Source organism: Haemaphysalis longicornis, unplaced genomic scaffold (assembly GCF_048455015.1).
Source record: "Haemaphysalis longicornis isolate Haplotype H1 unplaced genomic scaffold, Haemaphysalis longicornis Haplotype H1 scaffold_3, whole genome shotgun sequence".
NCBI classification, from domain to species: domain Eukaryota; kingdom Metazoa; phylum Arthropoda; class Arachnida; order Ixodida; family Ixodidae; genus Haemaphysalis; species Haemaphysalis longicornis.
In genome coordinates this window covers 183,344,783-183,355,847 of record NW_027526335.1, presented here as the reverse complement: position 1 = coordinate 183,355,847, position 11,065 = coordinate 183,344,783, and positions in this window count along the sequence as shown.

Sequence of the window (11,065 nt, the reverse complement as noted above, 5' to 3'; positions counted from 1 at the left end):
AGCTCACACTAACGCGCAAGAGTTGAAGGGAGCGACGCTGTGCACAACCTTCATGAGCATCACGAAAGTTTCAGTCCGCGATTGCAGCCGATTTGCTTCTTCCTCGCTGCGGCAACGACCTTTACTCCATCATCGGGCCTCCTCGATTATCCGTCCCGGATTGTGCGCGGACTGCCCGATACGCGATCCGGCGCTCGATTTTCCCAAGTATTCCTATGGGGCTTCCGGTCCGAGGGCAGTCCTCGGACTACCCGCGAAACATCGAGGACTGGTATGTCGAGGATGCCCATTGTTGCTATAAATGTGAGCATCTTTTTTTTTTTTTTTTTTTGAAGTGATAATCATTGGACACCACGTTGTAGGGGCGTCTGTTATAACGTCTTTTTCTCGTTCCAGCAAGTGTAGCCACTATTACGGCGAACGCTGGAGTCGTTCTATTACAGAGCAAGTATTGCCACAATTACGCCTAACTCTTGAGTTTTTCGGCCAATCTTGGCCAATCTCGTGTTTCCTAACGCTTCGCTGCACAGAGCACCCACGCGACATGTGTGATGTTACTGCGCGCGATATCCTTTTGAGTGCCTCCTAATACGAGCCCACCCTTCGGGCTCAGTAGCCTTGATGTAGAGTTCTGAGTAATGGTTCTGACGGCTTCGGTTCGAGCACCAGTAGGTTTTGTTTTTGATTTTTTTTATTTCGTAATTTTCTTTCTAAGTTTAATTTTTTTCCTAAACTGCCATCTACGCGTTCTTTTTGTTGATAATAGTGATTTGGTATGTTTTAGGTCGCTTTAGGTTTGGGGTGCAGCCAAAGAACACGTTAAGTTACCGCTCGCCTTCGCGCGAACAGACATATCATGTGGGTGCTCTGTGCTGCGAAGCGTTTGGAAGTACGCCACCAGGCATTGTCTTGGTTTCTTTTATCTGCCGGGCGGTCGCCAAAATCTTGACCCATTTCCATACGTGGATATGGCTTGACAAACGTGAGCAGAGGATGCTGGGAAGTCGTCGCGGGCCACCCGCAAACGAGCGCTGAGTATTTTCTTGGTTTGTTAACGGCCGGGGGGTCGCCGCGAGGCCCGCGCGCACCTGCACGTGCTCGGAAATTTCTTGGTATTTTTAAGTGCGTAGATGAAAAATTACGGTTTGCTGAAGATCTTCGCTTTTAATACAGCTAAACAATACCCTTCGAGGTCTCATCCTCCCGTAAAGCCAACAACGCACGCAGAATGCGTACAGTAAAACCGGTCCGATGGGGTAACAGGAACAAAACATTTCCAGATCCAAAGTACGGGTCATAATCTACGTGAAGCGAATCTTTGTAGACTTTTTGTGTTTGAGTTAGTCTATACCAGCGTTTAGGTTGGTGCAGATGCCTATAAATGAGCACGTGAGCTGTTCAACTAATTTGTTCATTTTAACGCTTCGGTCCCATGCCATGGACACACTATTGAACACAGATGTTTATGTTTATCCGTTATTACCTAGGCACAGGTGCCCTCGTTGTGGTAATGGGCCCGCAGAAGGCGAAATTAAGGCCGCCAGCCTGCGAAGGGGTTACCTTAGAAAGAGAGAAATTTTAAGCAGAATTGAGCTGAGCATACTTGTGGTCCGGGTCTTCAGTCCATCCGCTGGTACGGCAGACTTTCTTCGCCCTTTCCTCTAGCAAAAGCTGGCCAGCGTACTCTCCCACTGCTCGCGTGGGGTGCTGGGGATGAGGGAAGATCTGGGTTTAGTTGTCATTCCCAGACAATATGGTACAGTGTGCCTGGGGCTCGGCAGCGGATGTATAGGGGATCATAGGGAGTAGGATGGATGTCGTGTAGTCGTGTTGGGTGTGGGTAGGTATTGTCGTTAGTTGTCTCGTGATGACATCCTCTTCTTTCGTGGTCTGATCGGAGACTGGAGAGTATGGTTGTTTTGTGAGTCGGTAGTGTTGGGCTATGTCGGCGTAAGGGAGGAGTAGTTGCCAGGTCCGCTCCGACTCTCCTTGCGGTAACCTCTGGGTGAGTTCTAGGGCCAGGATTTCTGCCGTCTGGTTGCCGCGAAGAGCAGAGTGGGCCGGGGTTCTTATCATTTTGGCTTGCTTCCATGGACATCGTTGGACGAGAACCCGAAGCGCTTCTCTTGAAATCCCACCTTCTTCGTATGCTCGGCAAGCGGCATGACAGTCGGCAATAATTACTTTGGGGCGTGATAGTCGTCTCTTCCGTCAGCTGGGTGTTAGACGACGGAGGCGTCAGACTTGTAATGAGGTTGGTTCCGGAGGTAACGACCGCCTATCTTACCCCGTACATAGCGTATTCCGCAGCGTCTGTATATACGCCGTGGTCTTGGCCTCCATACTGTTTTTCTAATACAGTAGCTCTTACTATGCGTCTTCCCTCATGATGTTGAGTGGACATATTCCGAGCCACAGGGTCCGAACGTTAACGCTTTTAATTAAACCGTTGCCGCAACACGTCGGCGCTCTCTCAATGCGCTACTCTGGCGTTCTCTTCTGGCGCAGCATTCAATTAGGAGAAACTCGAGGCGCAGTATCAACGCGCGACCTCGTGAACACACACCTTCTCCTGATACAGCGAGCTTGCCTCCACATAGGAGAGCATGTGGTGGCCCCGCTAATTAAGTTGGGTCACCGATCAGGATTTTCATGCTGTTGATAATGACGACTACAGGTCCGCCTTTAATTCAGGTTAATGGCAAATGACATCTCTTCTGCGAAATTTGTTTATTTACTGCTATTTATTCTTTCTTTCTATTGTGGGTTATGTCTTCGCTTAGATTAAATACTGAAGCTAATTGCTTTCGTGACGCCATTCGATCTGCACTTTCCTTGCTACCTTTTCACCAATATTTTAAACTTTATTCGCTAATCCCTACTGCCTACAGGGAACGCTGTCCCGTTGGTAGACTTACAATAAACTCTGGCTGGATATATACCATGGCGCATCGTTACTATGTGCTCAATTGTTCCCGAATATGCTCCCCAGCATACAGGGGCCTCACAACAGGGAGATTATTAGATGCGACGCATCTCTTGCTCTGAGGCATGTCCCTCCTGCGTCGTCGTCGCGCCGTCCGTCCGCATCCCTTCTCTGTTCTCTCCCACAGCTGTGTGCAACACTCTCACTCCGGCTCATTAGCATACCACAGCTGGCGCGCTTGTTTGGGCGCGCTTCGCTGCGTAACGCTCCATTAACAACTGCTCCGGCGCGCGCAAGTGCGCGCATGCGCGACTCTCCTTCATTGTCTCCTCTCCTTCAAGCGCTGTGTATAAGCGCTCGCTCGCTGTGTTCAAGCGCTCGCTCTCGCACTTGACGTGACCTTGCTTGACTACTTCGTGCTTGACTTGATTCTTCCGATGAAGACGTGATGGAAGCGACGGTCCCTTCAGTGAGTGGTGCACACAAAACACAAGTTAGCCTGAATGGGAGTTTCTTGGCTGGAATACGTCTTTTAACCTCCTCACGGCAGGCGGCCTGCTCCCACGTGTGGTAGTATGATGGTGGAAAAACTGCCAGTTTACACCGGGGGCCACAAGCCGTAGTAAATAAGCGCATTTACCACGATTGTACCTCTTCACAAAACGCAGTATCTAGCTGCGATTACTGCGTTTGTCCTAATGGGAGTATTAAAAACTCCCACGCCTCCTCCATTTCCTTCTCCTCCTCCTTCACCCCTTCCTCCTCTACGCCTCCTTACAAAATGGCTGCCAGTTGGTGTCGTGTGAGCTCCAGCGTCCCCGAAAATTTATTGCCGGTGTGAACTCGCGGCCGCACGAATGGATGTGAAGTGCTTCCCAACAATCTAAGCTCGTTGCGAACATTGTGGAACCAGCCTGGACTGACGTGCGACGGACTGCAACGTCGCCTCCGTGTCACCGACCTTCGAGCCGACGGAATACGCCAGCGAGCCGACGCGAGGCCTAAGTGCAGTGATGGCTGAGAATGGCTCGTTAAAAACAACGCGGTTGTGCCTCTGCGAGGTGGTTGAAGGTAAGATTTTCACGTTTTTTATTGTACGCAACATTTTTGGAGACTTGTGCCTTTTCTAGCGTCAAATAAACTCAACATGTTTCCCGCGCCACTGCACGGGCGATTCTCCGCCACTGGAGGAGAGCGTTGTGCGTGAAAGACGGCGGCATGCCCGGAACGTCATTGGGGAGGCCGAACGGTGTGAAATCAATGCCTATTTGCGCGGGTCTCGAGCAGAACACTCACTCATTCACACTCGCGAGCAGAATGAAAACTGTCCGAACTCTGAACGGCTGTTAGGTGTTTTTGTTAGGCTGTGTCTGTGGCTTACTGGCAGGCGAGGGTGAAGTTGGCCGGTCAAATGTCGCGGGGCGGCCTCTTTTCTTGAGAAGTAGGTGTAGTGCCAGCCGCGCTACAAGGAGGCTGACTGCCGCGTGCCGCCGGCGATTAATTGCTTTCACTGGAAAGGGAGAAGGTCGGGGCCCCGTGGGAGCTCTCCGTACGCTAGGCGCGTGTAACTATAACCAGCAAACGCCATTCGAGGGAGCATTCTGTAGAGTCGACAGACGACTGCTTATTTTTTTTTTTCTAAGGGGGGCAGGCGCAGGCGTCACACCGACCGAAATTTTTCCTTAACTTTCGGTGAGGGGAGAGAGGGGCAGTGCGCGTGGTAAAACCTGAAGCTCGTTCCCAGAACACTACAGGCAAGGAAAAGAGGGAAAGGAAGCATTTTGAGAAGTTGGTCGTCACAAGGGTCGCGCACCCTTTTGAACAGCAGAGCACTTCGTTTTGACGAACTGGTGAGCGCAGGTGTCTCGGACAGAAGTGCAATTTTGCGTAGCTTTAAATAAGCATTCAGACATTACGGAAAGTTGGACACAAGAGTGACAAGTTCAGCGTCTTTACAGTGCCGTTTCTTTTTTTTTCAGATCAGATGCCCAATATGCTTCTGTATTTGTTACCGCAGATTTAAAGCGTTTTGCTATCCCTCTAATGAATGTGCTGCTGTGGCTTCCAGGGGAACGTGCCAGGGGGTGCGGCAACGTCAGCGTTTGGGAGGCAGGTGCAAGCAAACAGCGCACCGACGACATGCTGACCTCATTGTTTGCAAATGGCTTAAATTTTAGGGGCGAAGCTCCTTAAGGCGTGGGTCTGTCCATCCTCGACGTATGTATGTAGCCACCTCTAGTTTAGTTCTTGGATTGTTTACTAGATGGCGTGGCTACCTCTAGTTTAGTTCTTGGATTGTTTACTAGATGGTGGTACTTGTATATGATGAAAAGATGCGCTTGGATTGCTTACTAGATGGCGTGGCTACCTCTAGTTTAGTTCTTGGATTGTTTACTAGATGGCGGGGAGCGTTGTAATAAAATCCGTTCGCTGTTGGCGCGCGCTCGGAGTCGCCCGATGGATAAGGCTGCAGATGTGCGAGCCCGTGAGGCAGAAGCGCTCCGTGAAGCTGCGCGACGCCGCCGCCAAGATCCTGCCGTACGAGAGCGGGAGGCCGAAGCGTGTCGTCTGGCTGCGCGACGACGCCGCCAAGATCCCAGCGTTCGAGAACGAGAGGCCCAAGCGTCACGGCAACGGCGCGAGGACCCTGCCGTACGCGAAGCGGCACGGCTGCGGCGCGAAGAGGATCTCCAAAACGTCAGAGAACGGGAAGCGGCGAGAAAGCGCGCGTATCGGCAGGCAGACCCCGATGCAGTGAGAGCTCGTGAGGCGTCTGCAAAACGCATCAGGCGAGCTCAGCCCCAAGGTGCCGACGCGCGGTTTAAGCGAGACTTTCTAGACGTTACGTTCGGACACAGATGTAGTGGGCGAACTTTCACTGAAGAGTCACGGTTTTACCGATGATTTCCCCTCAGGAGCTTCGCCCACTCATCATCATTCACCCCGTGGATATGCTGTGAATTTTTTTTTCGTTGAGGAGTGTTGTAGTAGATAAAGTTCTTACCAAGATACCTTGTGTTCTCGATGTAGGTGTTTTGTTAATTCAGTCTTTTTATTGTCTTATTAACGTGTTCACACGTATATCGCATTTATGTAATTTTTATGCAATAAATTGACTGTGCAGAAAACAAACTTTTCACGTTTCTCCATTCAACGTTTGAAGCGGAAAAAGACTAGAAATAACGTGATCCCCAACGCAGAATAAAAATGCGGCCTGTGCCCTTATTAAGAACTCCCAAATACAGTAATAAATTCCACTGCAGCGCATATATATGAAGCGCATGAAAACACACACAAAAAAAAACTCGAATGCAGGTCAACACTGCTCCCAACGCCCCCCCCTGAAAACTCCCAGTTGGAGGAAACAATACACTCCCAGTGGTACCCCTGGAAACTCCCATTGTAGTGGCAGTAAAATGAAACTCCCATATGCTACTGAAAAAACTGCCGAAATAATGGGAGTAAGGCGAAACTCCCATTGGAAGGAGTTTTGAAAACTCCGAATTGGTACTGAGTTATGACACAAGCCATTTACTCCCATTCCGGCTTATTTGTGTTCTGTGTGTGTGACACAACAATTACGCCCATCGTCCCGCGTATAGCAACACCCGCGTGTGATGAAAATGCATCATACGCGTTCACAACACGTTTCACGCGATTTAGAGAATCAACCCAACGGAAACACCAGTTGAACCTCCCGATGCGTCGCATCACATCAGGGTTCCCTCGCGGGAAGATGGGCGTAATTTTTTGCTCGCCTGGGTCTTTGTCGCCAACCAAGCAGCTCTGGTCTTGAAATTCTACGTACTTCCTTTAATGTCGTCGTAAAATTGTTTTTGTACCCCTCGTTTCTCTGCTTTATAGACTACAAATTTTTTTTTTTGCTTCCAACCTAACCAACCACGTAAATGTCTCCGCTTCCTTCGTATCCTTTTTAATGGTCCCTCACAGTCCGCTTGCGCGCCCCCTTGGGAGGATCTCTAATAAGGAGATGATGGAGATAATGATGATGAAGATGACGATGATGTTTATTATTGCTAGTGGCATCCCCTTTGTAACCGGGTAATGACGTGTCATCTTACCAAAAAAGCGAATCTATCTATATTTTATACTCTTTGTTCAATACTAGCGCTGCCCTTAGGGCAGACACGAAATACTTTTTTTCGGTTACAGGTGGAAGCTATCGTAATAAATATTCCCCTCTGCTCTTTTTCCACCAGTATCTTAGTCTTTTTAACACGAAAGTGTTTTATTCCTGGACACACGAACATTCCCCGGACGTCATATCCGTCACGCAAGTGACGCCAGTACAGCGAACCAAGCGGCCTGTAAAGGGTGCACCCCTGCACACAGGGTCTTCTTGTGGGGAAGCAACTTTTAGTACTAAAGAGTACGTTATACTTAGGGATGTTCGTTTTCAGGTTTTATAACAAGAACGTGTTTTCTGCCACGATACATAAAGATTTCACTGAAGTCATATTCATATTCATTACGGAATTGACGCAGAAACACCTTTGCTGAAGCGACCCCCCAGCACGGCGTCACTCGCCAAGCACACCTAGAAGACAGCCGCTGACCCGCAATCATGCAAAGATGCAGATTTCGCTGCACATTTCACTTTGGTGTTTTACCGATTCCTACAGAGGAATCAACCACCGTTTTTTTTAATTTTTTAGTCATCCCGACAGTCTTAAAGGGACCCAGAAAAGCTTTGTGGAGGTGGCAATCAAATGCATTCAGGTGGTAGAACACATAACGGGGGATTTTTGAGCCAAGTGTGAGCCCCATACGTTGTACGAATAATTTGTAAACAATTTTTGAAGATCGCCTTTCTCAGCCGATGAGCGCGCCGCCGCAGCGAGCCGACCGCGGCTGACGCAACGCCGACCGCGGCTGACGCAACGGCGAGGCGCCCCCTTGATTCGGCCGAACGTCGGTCGCCGGCAACGTCACTGCCATTGGCTTCCGGTTGCTCTTCCTCCTTCGTGCGCGATCCCGAGGCAAAGGCGGGTCTGCAGCGATTGAAGCGTGCCTAGGCGCAGGAATGTAGCTAGCGGAGAACGGAAGTCGAGCGTCGAGATGTCACATGGCTATTCCCAGTGTTTCCAGCTGCTTTGAAAGAAGCAGAGAGGGAGGAGGAATTGATCGGCAAGGGGGGAGAGGCGCACTTAATTGCTTCTGGCGCAGCTAATACTAAATGTAGATCAATAATTCCAACGGCGTTGCATCGCTATATTGGTACTACGCGACAATAAAGGCCTTTTGTAACTTTTACAAAAGGTTTTTCTGGGTCCCTTTAAAGCTTATTTCCTCTGTGCTACACCTAAATCCTAGGGCTTCTAGAAGCCGAATATTTCCCTCTTATCGCCTTGGATGGATACACTCACAGTCCAACCCAATGGGCCGCATGGTTTCGGTTTCCTTCCCGCAGACCATGAATATTTTGTCATTTTGTATATACTTCCACACAAAGCTATTATTTTCAAGCATCCTGCTCTAGCCTCAAAAAGCAAAGCACTTGCCCTTAAAATTATCATAGAAATTTTCATTTCAAATGGCCAATTTTTCTGCCCTGTACATCTCTAACGATGTTTTAGCTTCAATTCTTTTCTTTCCCCATATTTGTTTCTATCTGTCTGGCTTCGTTCTTGGTTACCCTTGCTGTCTTTGATTCTCCGCTTATCTTTCCATATTTCATCGTCAGCCTTCTAGTCTTCCTTAGCCACCGCGTGCCCAGGCTTCTCCTGTCGCTTTTCACGCTTGCTGCCTCTATTGGGACCCGAAGCTTTAAGAATAGGAGTGTAGAGTGTTCAGTCACGCCATTGTTATCATGGTGAACACTGGCTTATCAACTTCCCCGTAAAAAAATAAAAATTACCTTTATGGAATACCAGAGGCCTTCATTCGTGCGTGTTCGTCTGTAACTTTTTCCGTCCTCTAAAACCAACGAATAGCAGCATGCGCTTACTCCGAGGACGCCTAATCTATTTTTGATCTTTGTTAAATGTGTTGTTGGGGCATCGTTACTTCCATAATGTTTTAAAGCGTGCTTTAAAGCGTTTCGTCTTCATAATTAAATGCATCATTCGTGGCATCATTATATTATTTACTAGCAGTAGTACCGAGCGATGCGTGGGTGGGCCACAATTATAATGACACAAAGGGGCATCGCACGTGTTCAGGTATTTCTTGTTAAAATTAGGTATTTCACTGTGAAGTGTTACGCTATTGGGAACTCCCGCTTGCTGTAAATACTTGGGCTCCTATCGGAAATGAGTGGTAATGGGAAAAGAATCTAACTCGTCTTTTATGGAACTCTCTCGAAACAAAATGTACCAAGATGGTGCTCGAAAACGACTACTTACGCATGCGAACTGCTTTCTCCGTAGGTAGGAAGGGGGCTCGTCCGTCAAACATTTATGATAAATAAAATGGGGTAGTTAGCGGAGGCGCGTGGTTGCAGAAACTGTCACTAGATGGCGTGAGCTATTCGAACGCGGTAAAATTGAACTGAATTCCACGTCCAGGGTAGTGTAAGTTAGAAAACCCCGAATGTGTCTTTATACGCGCTTCTGGACAAAATCCTGAAGTTGATTTTTGGACAATTCTATGGGCAGCATTTGCAAGGAAAAACGAACTGGATATACCAATTGGCTGATTAGTTATTGTGTGATTTGTTAAAACACGTAATTTTTCTCAGAAAATTTATTGTACCTACCAGGGGAGTGTTATAAAAAATTATTCTGAAACCGTGTTTACATACCTTCATAAGTTACCTATACCACAAAACTGCCGTACAATATGTGAAGTAACCTGCAATAAAAAATAGAAATATGAAAAACTATTTCACCGCTCTTCCTTCTCATCCGGGTGTATTTTAAAAAAATTCAGCAATATTCAGCTCGTACACTATAATGAGAAAGTGCTTATGAAATTTAAAGCCATTTGAGTGCGCAGTTTGGCTAGGCGTTGATATCGACTGTTAGGCCTTTTCTACTTGTCAGGCATGGTATATGAAAAAATCGTTTTGTCCCTTTTACCGGCGCCGCAGGACGAAAAACATAAAATTGCTTTCGTTTATTTGTATTGTCGCAATTATTAGCAAAACCCAGTTGAATACATTCATCAGTAGAACACTTATTGGAGAACCTTTAAGCAAAACCCATTCTGTTCTGAAATCTAGAATCACCCGAAAAGGGTTGGTTAGTGCGAAGCCATAAAACTACTTTTTAGATATTCTTAAAGGCTCCACATATCAGCAAAAAGGAACTCCGAAATGTGAAAGGGTGAGCGAGATAATTATGAACGTACGAAAAGACGATTTCCCCTTTTTCTTTTCTTAGGATTACATTTTCGGAAAATCCCTCCTTAGTGAGCCCCTACGTCATGGCACGAATGTACTCCCGAACTAGCAAATCACTAGGTGTAGCACTTTTGGTTGGGTGTTCATGAATCAGTCAGTCAGTCGGTCAGTGAGAGAGTCAGTCAGTCGGGCGCTTCTCTTTATCACTCTATTATTGATGAACTCATGCATATTTAATTTCAGTCAACCGTATGCAGCACCTGGAGTATCTAGCATTACCAAACAGAGCGAGAAACATCTTTAATGAACAAGTGAGGTAAGTCGGGCGCCCCGCCTGGCTGACCTCACTTGTTCATTAAAGATGTTTCTCTCTCTCTCTCATGGCGAGAACTCCACAAGCCGATTATGAAGACGCAACAATACCCCTGCTTTCAAAGATTACACTAGAAATATCGTCACGGTAGATAATCACGGCAACTACAATAAAGGGAGCTCAAATTTCGGTCATGAGCTGACAAGCGTTTCATGGTACCTACATACCCAGAAGTCGATCAGAGGTTTTCTTTAACTCAGCTTCAACATCATATGCACACTTTCGAGGCTTACGACTTCACGGTACCCTGTGACGCTCACTACTTAACTCCTCAAACAAAATGGACCTGAGCTCAACTGTACTGCGCATCTTTCGGATGAGAAGAGTAAAATATTTGTAACTGAAGTCAACGCCAATCCCCCTTGGTAGGTGTGCTTCACGTTTCGTGAAAGCATCAACCATTATCATCACCGTGGCCTCTTTGCGAGGTGCCGTAACGGCCCGGTGCTGCCATCACCTCGCG